Here is a 9,358-nt window from a genome sequence, read left to right on the forward strand (position 1 = left end):
TTACAGTACGGCCTGTTCAACTCTACCATTATCTCACTCTACACCGCAAAATTCTGTGATAGCAAGCGAGATGACTTGATTACATTGACTCTGACCTTTTTTTTTTGTTTCAACGCTCTCTAAAGTGCCGTAAGTTTTGAGACTTACATCGTAATATCGACGCTAATAATACATTAGTTCGGTTTAGATTTGATTGCCGAAAAGGATAATACAATTTTGCGAAGATATTGTATGAAGCTAAGATAAATACATCACCTATCAAGCGGTTAAACATCTATTAATACTAAGCATAGGATTAACTTTGGTACGTGGCTTGAGTTAAAACAACTGAACGCAAATATAAATACATAGGTAATACCTTAGTCAACTTTACATATGAATTTCTATAGAGGTAAACTAAACTGTATTGAGTTCATTGACCATCGGTATGTAAGTGAATGAATTATATAAGGTATCAAAATTATGGAAACAAACACTTATGTAGGTAATAAAACCTGTAATATGACCAATTCAGTATTTAAGTCCTAAATAAATTGAACGCCAGTTAAAAGTGTAAGATACTTTTAAGTTATTTTATTTGGCGTCAATGAATACTGAAGAAGTTCGATTTATTCAATTTTATTTTATACTTAAATGGAGAGGAAATAGGTAGCACAAATAATTTTTGTCCCAAACCAGTAACAAATATGTGCGACACAAAAGATATGGATACGTACAAATAATATACTTCTGACTTAAATCCTTAAACCAAACCAATAATTGCATAACATTAAATTAAAAGTTAAATAAAAAATATATATATATAATAAGAATAGTTTTTTACGTACACTTCTCCAGTTCTTTCCGCAGCGAAGAAGCCGGTTATAAGAAAGCATGTATAAATCTAGATATCGAACGCTGGTTATCTCACATCCGAACCTTCCTAGTAATTTATTAATTTATTTGTTTTACTCAACATAACACAAGAGGTGCCGATCGAAGTACCCGATAACGTATCAATAACTTCCGCTGATACTGTTGCTATACAAAAAAAAAAACACAAGAAACAACACTTTTTTATTACTTCCAAGCTTTCGACTCCCGTTTCAAACATAACTTCATAACGGTCTTGATTATTGTAGAAATCTCATGTGACGGTTAGAATAATATAATGTCATATTGTAGAGGTAACAGACTTGTTGTTTCAAGTTAATGATGAAAATTACTTTGTACAGTTAATATACACATTACATTGGGAACTGCTACAAAACTACAACATTACAAAGTGCTCAATTTTAGACACTGTTTGCGTTTTTATTATACCTACTAATAAAATTTGCTATACTAATATATATAAAACTTTATTAACATTTATCTATAAATAGAATTATTTTATTTTATACCCATTTTACAGATTTAAAAAATTATAATGTAAGTAATATAAATCTTCCAAATATTATGTTACATCTTACAGAGGATAGGTTATTTAAATTTAATTATTTTAATTTAAAAAAATGTACATGTTTGTTAAATAAAGTGAAAAATTTTGGGTTAACCTATTAGATAAACTAAACTTATATACCCTTAAGAAACTTTAATCTCATATCGTGCAGATGTATTTTAACAAATTATATAAATAATCCATGTATCAAAAAACAAATGCAATAAAAGGTAAATTTAACAAAGAAAAATCTGTTTGCAAATAACTATCTATTGTACAAAAATTTACTATAGTATTTCAATAGCTATTATATAGCAAGCTATTTTATAGCTTATAGCTATTATAGCTATTCTCCAAGGAGAAGATTTAGAATACTCGTAATTATTCTTCTGAATTCACTCATAAAATACAGTTGCTTTAATAAAACAAGTCATTATATATAGTATGTAAGTATCGTTGGTGCACGTGCATTATAAATAATTTAATTACCTATGCTCAAACAAATCTATATTATAGTTTTATATCGACTATAAAATATTATTTAATTTACGAAAGTATCTTATTTTAATCATTCAAAAGATATATATATATATACACAAATGTTTAAGGTTAATATCGACAACTTCGATATAACCAAAAAAAATTACTCCTAATAACCAACACCTACTCATACGAAATTCGGTAATGTTTTTTTGTTATATGTAAATCCAGATTAATTAATTCCGTTGGTTTAATCGTTCGTATTTCTCATCCTAATTAAAACATCTCTTTTGAAAGGGGTGTCTTTTTCCCCTGTTCAGCGTTAGAATTATTATAGAAAAGATAAGTTGGTGATATAGCGTCCTTGAATATTATTCTACATAAAGATATCAATTACTGATTTTATCCCTAATACGAACATAACTTATTTTACGATTCAACGTTTTACTTGCTCGTTATGTTTACGTTATAATTTTATTATGGTACCGTAATTTATTTTATGAATTATAACATTTAATAAATATATGGGACAGCGGCACCTTAATATTATTTGCTATACGAGTACTTCATGACAATAAATGACACGTCAGTAAAAACACTCCGTCTTGATTATACAACAGTATTCAGCAAAAACAAATTAACAATCTTTTGTATGTTTTATTGTTATAAAAAATGCGATCCGATGGACGCCACGCCAATATCAACACAAGAACATATTGTAATTAACATCCCTAACACTTGTTTGTGTGAATTTAAGAAACAAATAAAACCTCACAATGTCATGTACCGCCATCGCCGACAGATTTATAATAATTAGGGTTGATACACATGGCTTGAAACGAACTGAAGCGTAATAGTATAAACATTTTTAAATGCGCAAACTTTTATTATAAATTTCAACATTTAAATATTTTCTGTACAGATATATATTTTTCACATATATACTCCTAAATTGAAATATCTTTACTCTGAAAACTGTAAAGGACTAAAGAAACGAAACCGAAAATTAACGATTTGGATTAAATCAATAGTACATTCATCACGAACAGGTCATGTGATTACGGTTCCAAGTGACAAATGCCATGTATGTATATGTAGTTAATTAGTAACGAAAATTACTTTTATAATTTATTTCTTATTTTTGACATCGTTATATCGGTCCGGTTGATCGGTCTAGCAGACAGTGTGTCGCGAACACCTCGGTAGCCAAAAATAGACGCCATCTCTTTCATCTCGTTATACAGACACAATTATTATACGTTTACTGATTGACGACTCGGCTTTTATCTCGTAACTTAAAGACGTAAGGTCTAAAATACTGTGAACAATTATGTTAAAACGATGCTAAATAAAATAATAGCGAAAAAAATGTTTAACGCACTATTAATAAAAGCAATCTTTTGTATAAATATATATCTTTCTTTAATTTACTACTTTTTGTAGCACTACGTTCTTTATTTATTTGTTACTGTTATAACTAACTTTATTATCTACGGATTTATATTGTAGTAGTCATATTTTAATACATGCAGTCCTCATCTAGATTACTATAGTAAAAAGTATAAACATGAACAGAAAGCCAAATATTTATATAAATTGACGATCTTAGGCATATAATAAATTATTAAATATCTTTACGAGTATATTATATTTCTAGTTGACGACACGGAAATGAAAAATAAAGATTAAAAAAAATATCTTCAAAAGTTCTTTCAAAGACAGTTTAGAAGAGCATGTTTTTTTAAATAATTTAATACATTTACAATACATGGTAATTTAAATTTCATTATTATAATTTAAATGTAAGGAACTTCCATCATCTCATACATAATAAAAAAAACAATAATAATAATTGGTCTTCAGACCAACAGAAAATTTTAATTGTTATTGTCAATTAGAGTTAAATATTTGTAAACAACTTCAACATTCAACTTCAATTACAACAAAAATTCACTATGGATTTTTATTTCATCAATACACAAAGAATACTAGACTGGGATTCTTCTTGAAATTATTATGAATTGCGAGCGAACCATCTTTGGTTATAAAAACAAGTAAGCTGTATTAAATTCAAGTATTCAGCAGGTGTACCAACTTAAAGATTCATGGATTGTTTATCCTTTGTCCTCTTCGTTGAAACCAAAATAAATTAGTTGATATGACTGCTAGCAAGGATATTTTTTTTTTTATTATTCTAGTTGTTTTATTTTTATATATAATAAAATATATTAAAATATTTTCGTAACCAGTACATAAATTGTTTAGCTGATAATGCTGGAATGTGATCTCAAACTGTCATAATTGAAATATAATATACATATTCCATGATATATTTATATTTATATGAATAATATAACAATTTGGTTACTGTGAATTTATGTTGTATTACATAAATATTGAGCATTTACCTCTTGACATGGGATTTTGCGATGCAATTGTCAGACAGGAAAAAGCATTCAACGTTTTCAATGCTTTGTAAATTGATATGGAATTAAATATTGTTTTAAATTTAAAAGAACTTTTAAATCATAAATTATTCAGTATTTCGGGTCGTATTGAAGTCAATACAAACTAAAGGCTACGTTAGTATGTTCGAATATTTTTTCAAATTCATTTAATTAACAAGAACTCCATAATAAATCTAAATTTAAAGAACACATCATACGTAAAACTAGTAAGTAATTATGAAATAAAGAATAACATTCTTTCAAGTGTATTGTACTCAACGATGTATTATAATTGCAACATTGAGAACACTCTTTTCTTAAAAGAATTAAAAACAAACTTGGAACCGTTTGAAGCAGAGGCGAAGCTTATTTTAGACGATATATGCGGATTAAATATGTGAATATGTAAAATTAAATGATACATAAACTCTCTGCATACACAACAGTCACAATATTTAAAATTTTGTATTAAAGTTGAAATCAACGTTAAGCCTTAAGAACAACAATAATATAACGATACAAAGCAACAAAAATGTATAAGCTCAAACTATGAACATGTGACAAACTTCGAAATATTCACCAACACCAGCTACTGGCTGCAGAACGTATACATGACCATTTGTGACTAGTAAACAGAGAACGTATTGAAACACCGCCAAGAAGGGAGTGACAGGCGCTAGTAAGTCAACAGAGTGTAACATCAGCCATCAGTAGATCCAACAGGCCTCAGGTGTCACAGTGAAAGACACGCTCGCGTTTCAAAGGGCGGCGGATCAAAGACCCGGACCGAACGTACACGTGGCGTCTTGCAAAGGGTGACGTAATTGGACTTACTCGATTTTCCCCCAATTAACTCTAAATAGAGTTTAAATTTTTTTTTTCATGAAACAAATTTAATTTAATTGGATTATATTTTAATGAATATAAGTGTTAAATATTTTGGCACGTAAGAACCTTAGTTTTATCATTTTTACATTTTATTATTATTTTTTATTATTAAGCACAGTCCACAATGACGATGGTCAGTATAATTTGTCTTGAATGTTGAATCATCAGACATGCATGGTAGAGTATTATATATGCAAACTCTTATAAATTTTCAAGTTTTCTTATTTATCATTTCGTTTACTTACATTGTAATTATTTATCTCGAAAGTTAAAAATTACTTATACGTGATTTAAATTCAATAAACGAATTTTTAAAATAAGTGCGAAATTAATTATAATAAATTCGAATCTTAATGTAAATTAAGATGAATGAACTGCACACGCGCAGAATGCACGCACATTGTAGGTACAATCACACAAAAAATCTTGTGTAATGAAATTGTTAGTAGTATTATTATTTATATTACTTTCCTCTATCAACCGAGTTCACAAGAAAAAGTAGTGTAATAATAAACGAAAGTATTAGTAATCGTTTAAATACAAACACAAATCTTTGCTATAGTAATATTCATCAGAACGGAATTAAACGTTCACTAAGGTGTAAATATGACAATGTATGTTGAAAAGCCAGCTGGAGACAAAAAACTTTTAGTGTTGATCTTTTGGTTACCGAAAAGGTTTTAAAACGGACTGACGGGTTTCAATTAAGGTAACAATAATTGGATAGCGTAAACCATGTATTAACGTTTAGCTTGATGCCACTCATATCTTCATGTTTTGTGGACATTTAAGACTAATTGTATATTCTAAAGAGGTTAGTTCTCATTTTTTATATTAACAAATTTAATATAAAAAATAATCTTGATTTAATTTAATATAAGGAATAAACTTGGTTTAAGAGTCTAACGATTTATACGACAGCGAAAACCAAATTGTGTCATTATAATATTAAATGCCGCTTTGGAACATTATGTTTGAATCAAACTTCGCTTTAAGTAGTTTACTTTCATAGCTGAATGCTTTATTACTGCAACATAAATGTTTCTTGAAGCTTCTCTGATTATATTTGATCAACGTATAGAAATATTAATGCCCTATACGGAGATCCTTTGAAAATTTAAGCATTATAGATATTGCTTTTATTTATTTGTAAATGTTTTATTTATAAATATTTCGTCTAAATGTTACATATTCAATTTTTTAAATTAGATTTTGAAATAGGATCTTATTAATTATTTGTTATTATTTCATTTATTTAATCGGTTTGTCACAGAATTACCTTGGTTTATACGTAGTGGATGTACTTATTCTAGTCATTCATGATTATTGTAGTTACCGCTGGCTCATAAAAGTCAAAAACTTGCCATATAAGACGACAGCCTGAGATTGAAAACTTCCTGCCGGTTAGCTTCTTGACATCTGACTAACTCACTGTAAGTTGTATGGAATTGCTTTGGTTTCTTGCTTCTATACGGTAATGATTTGTTACTTTGATATGTCACATAGACCATAGTACATCCCAGCTGTAAACAATTGTCACAAGGTTTTAAATGAGCTGGTGGGGACGGAATCATTTCCACATTAACATCGACGTCTTCGACGTTGTAACGGTTTCTTCTGATCTTTTTTAATAATAGTCGACAAAATTTCTTTCAAATACCATGTAAATATTAAAATATCAGTAAACCAAAATATTAAAAACAGAATTGTTATTGACCTTATATGTAGCTATAATTAAAATTTTCAATCGAACACCTAATGATAAAGTTTTGTGTCCCATACATTTTATATTTCGTAATATAAATTAAGCTATAATTTCTCGTAATATAATAAAAATCGTCGTGCAGTGTTTGAATATTTTTTATATAAATAAATAATTATACAATCATTGCGAAGTATAGATTTATAAGATTAATAAGAAACATGAATTCTATGGGAGTTGCAGCGGATATCCAATATGAAATTAAATGAATACACAAGGGTCGTTAATAAACTAACGTTGATTCGCTTCATGCCATCATCACTCTCGTTTTACGATCACCTCGATTAAAGTTATCAAATATTTTTATGTCGATGTAAACATCACTCCGGTGACGTATAATCAGAATAACTCAATAATCATAAATGCCTCATAAACTGACCATAGGGTGTGAAAAAAACACAAAATGTAATAATAAACTCCCGGCTTCATTTAAATACGTGTCGCGAATCAGTGGAATGGCGAGAATAAATAGAAGTAAAATAAATAAAATATAGATGAGACACTTAATATTAATTATTAAAAAAGATTTAATATGTTTTAATATTCATCTGTGGGTAAATAACATGTACAACGTTCCCTAATATAAGTTAAAGCATTAATAACTGAAACCTTAGATACTGAATCAATGAATATAACCTTATTATAATATATGTAAACTCATTCAACAGCATCTAACTATGTTTTCCAGCATATTAAACATCATAGTGGGTAACCAAAAATACAACCAGTCTAATTGCAAAATAAAAAAATGTTTGCTGTTTTAAAAGTTGCATTATTTTGCATCTTTGTTTTTATAGTTATCGATATTTTATAAACACACATTTACTCATATATATATAAGCATATATGTATTCAATAACAAATATATTCCTTACAATCATAAACCATATTGCCGGGTGTATACGGGCTGCGGCGCTTGGCCTATAATCAACCATTTATTACTGTTAACTCTATCAAATTTGAACGCATGTCTTCATTTACTACCTCGTGAGAAAACTGACCCGTCTCTTCTCGGAATTGTTACCTTTTAATTTCGAAATAAAAACAGACTCAACCAAGTTTTATTGGAGGACTATTGGATTTTGTATTTATCTTTTTTTGCTACATCGAAATAAGGCCGGTGTTTTGAATGTGCTCTTTCTCAAGTGTTTTTGGTGGACGTCATCGGGATCTTTGTGTCGGTGTAAGATTTACAGTAGCGGATTATAAAAAAAAATTATACATATAGAACAATTCCAAATTACGGAGCGGCCGGTTCTTACAGGTTCTGCTAGTAGCAAAAAATAATAATACGTGAGACAATAAATTTGTGTTAAAATTGTTTTTTTTTTTTAATTTGCATATAATCTAAATTAGAAATAAAAATATTTTTAGATGTATCATAAAATTTCATATGTATGTATTTTGTATCGTATCCTATATCCTGAAAGTAGTTTTCAGCTTATTTTTTTATAATAATTTACTTACTAAGACTAGATACTTTAATATTTTTACGTTACGTCACTATTAAATTTAAAAAAACTAGTAAACAATATCCTTCATATCATCATTTCAGTAGGTATAACTTAACTTACATGTTTGAACTCTGTGCGGTCTGATTATAGAACAAATAATTCTATCACACCATTTAAAAATTTTACTATGTAAAACAAGAAAAACATCTCAATTGCAAAATAAAACAATAGTGTTTGACAGTTAATTCATTAAGGGTCGGCTGTCCATTCATCAAACTCTAAACACACACCATCGAGGCCGGGGTTCGATTCCAATAGTTATGCAAATAGCGATTGAGAATGTAATGACTGGCCGGCAGTTATTTAGAACTGCCTCGTAAGTCAAACGCTGCTTCGGGATTTTAGTCCGAACAGAAACAACTGTGGAGTCGTTCTTTGCACATTAATTTTACTTTCCATTTTTTTTTTATTTCTTATAAAATAAATTTATAAGAAGTTTATTCAAAGGTGAATTATAATTTCTTTGCAATATTTATTATTTTTACTAAGCACAATTTAAAACCGTTTTTTTTCAATCCTGTAAGCAAATTTTGACGAGCATCGATAATTTTATCTCATAAAAAACGACTGATTACAATTTTTAAAGCACAATAACCATTCAACGGTTTCACTGTGAACTCATCTCACACCTTGGTTGGGCTCGAAATTAATAACATGTTGATTTTTAATTTTGTTCTGTTCTTGCACTTATTATTATTTAAACTGAATTTCGAGGCATTATTTATGACTATTTATATAACGTATGTTGATCATTTTTCAATGTTTCCACACAATTAACACTTCATTTTGCCGTTAATCTCTTTTTGGCTTAGGTCTTGTTTCTTTAGTTATCGTTCTCCGGTTGAGG

The sequence above is a fragment of the Danaus plexippus genome, chromosome Z (genome assembly GCF_018135715.1).
Source record: "Danaus plexippus chromosome Z, MEX_DaPlex, whole genome shotgun sequence".
In the NCBI taxonomy this organism is placed as follows: Eukaryota; Metazoa; Arthropoda; class Insecta; order Lepidoptera; family Nymphalidae; genus Danaus; species Danaus plexippus.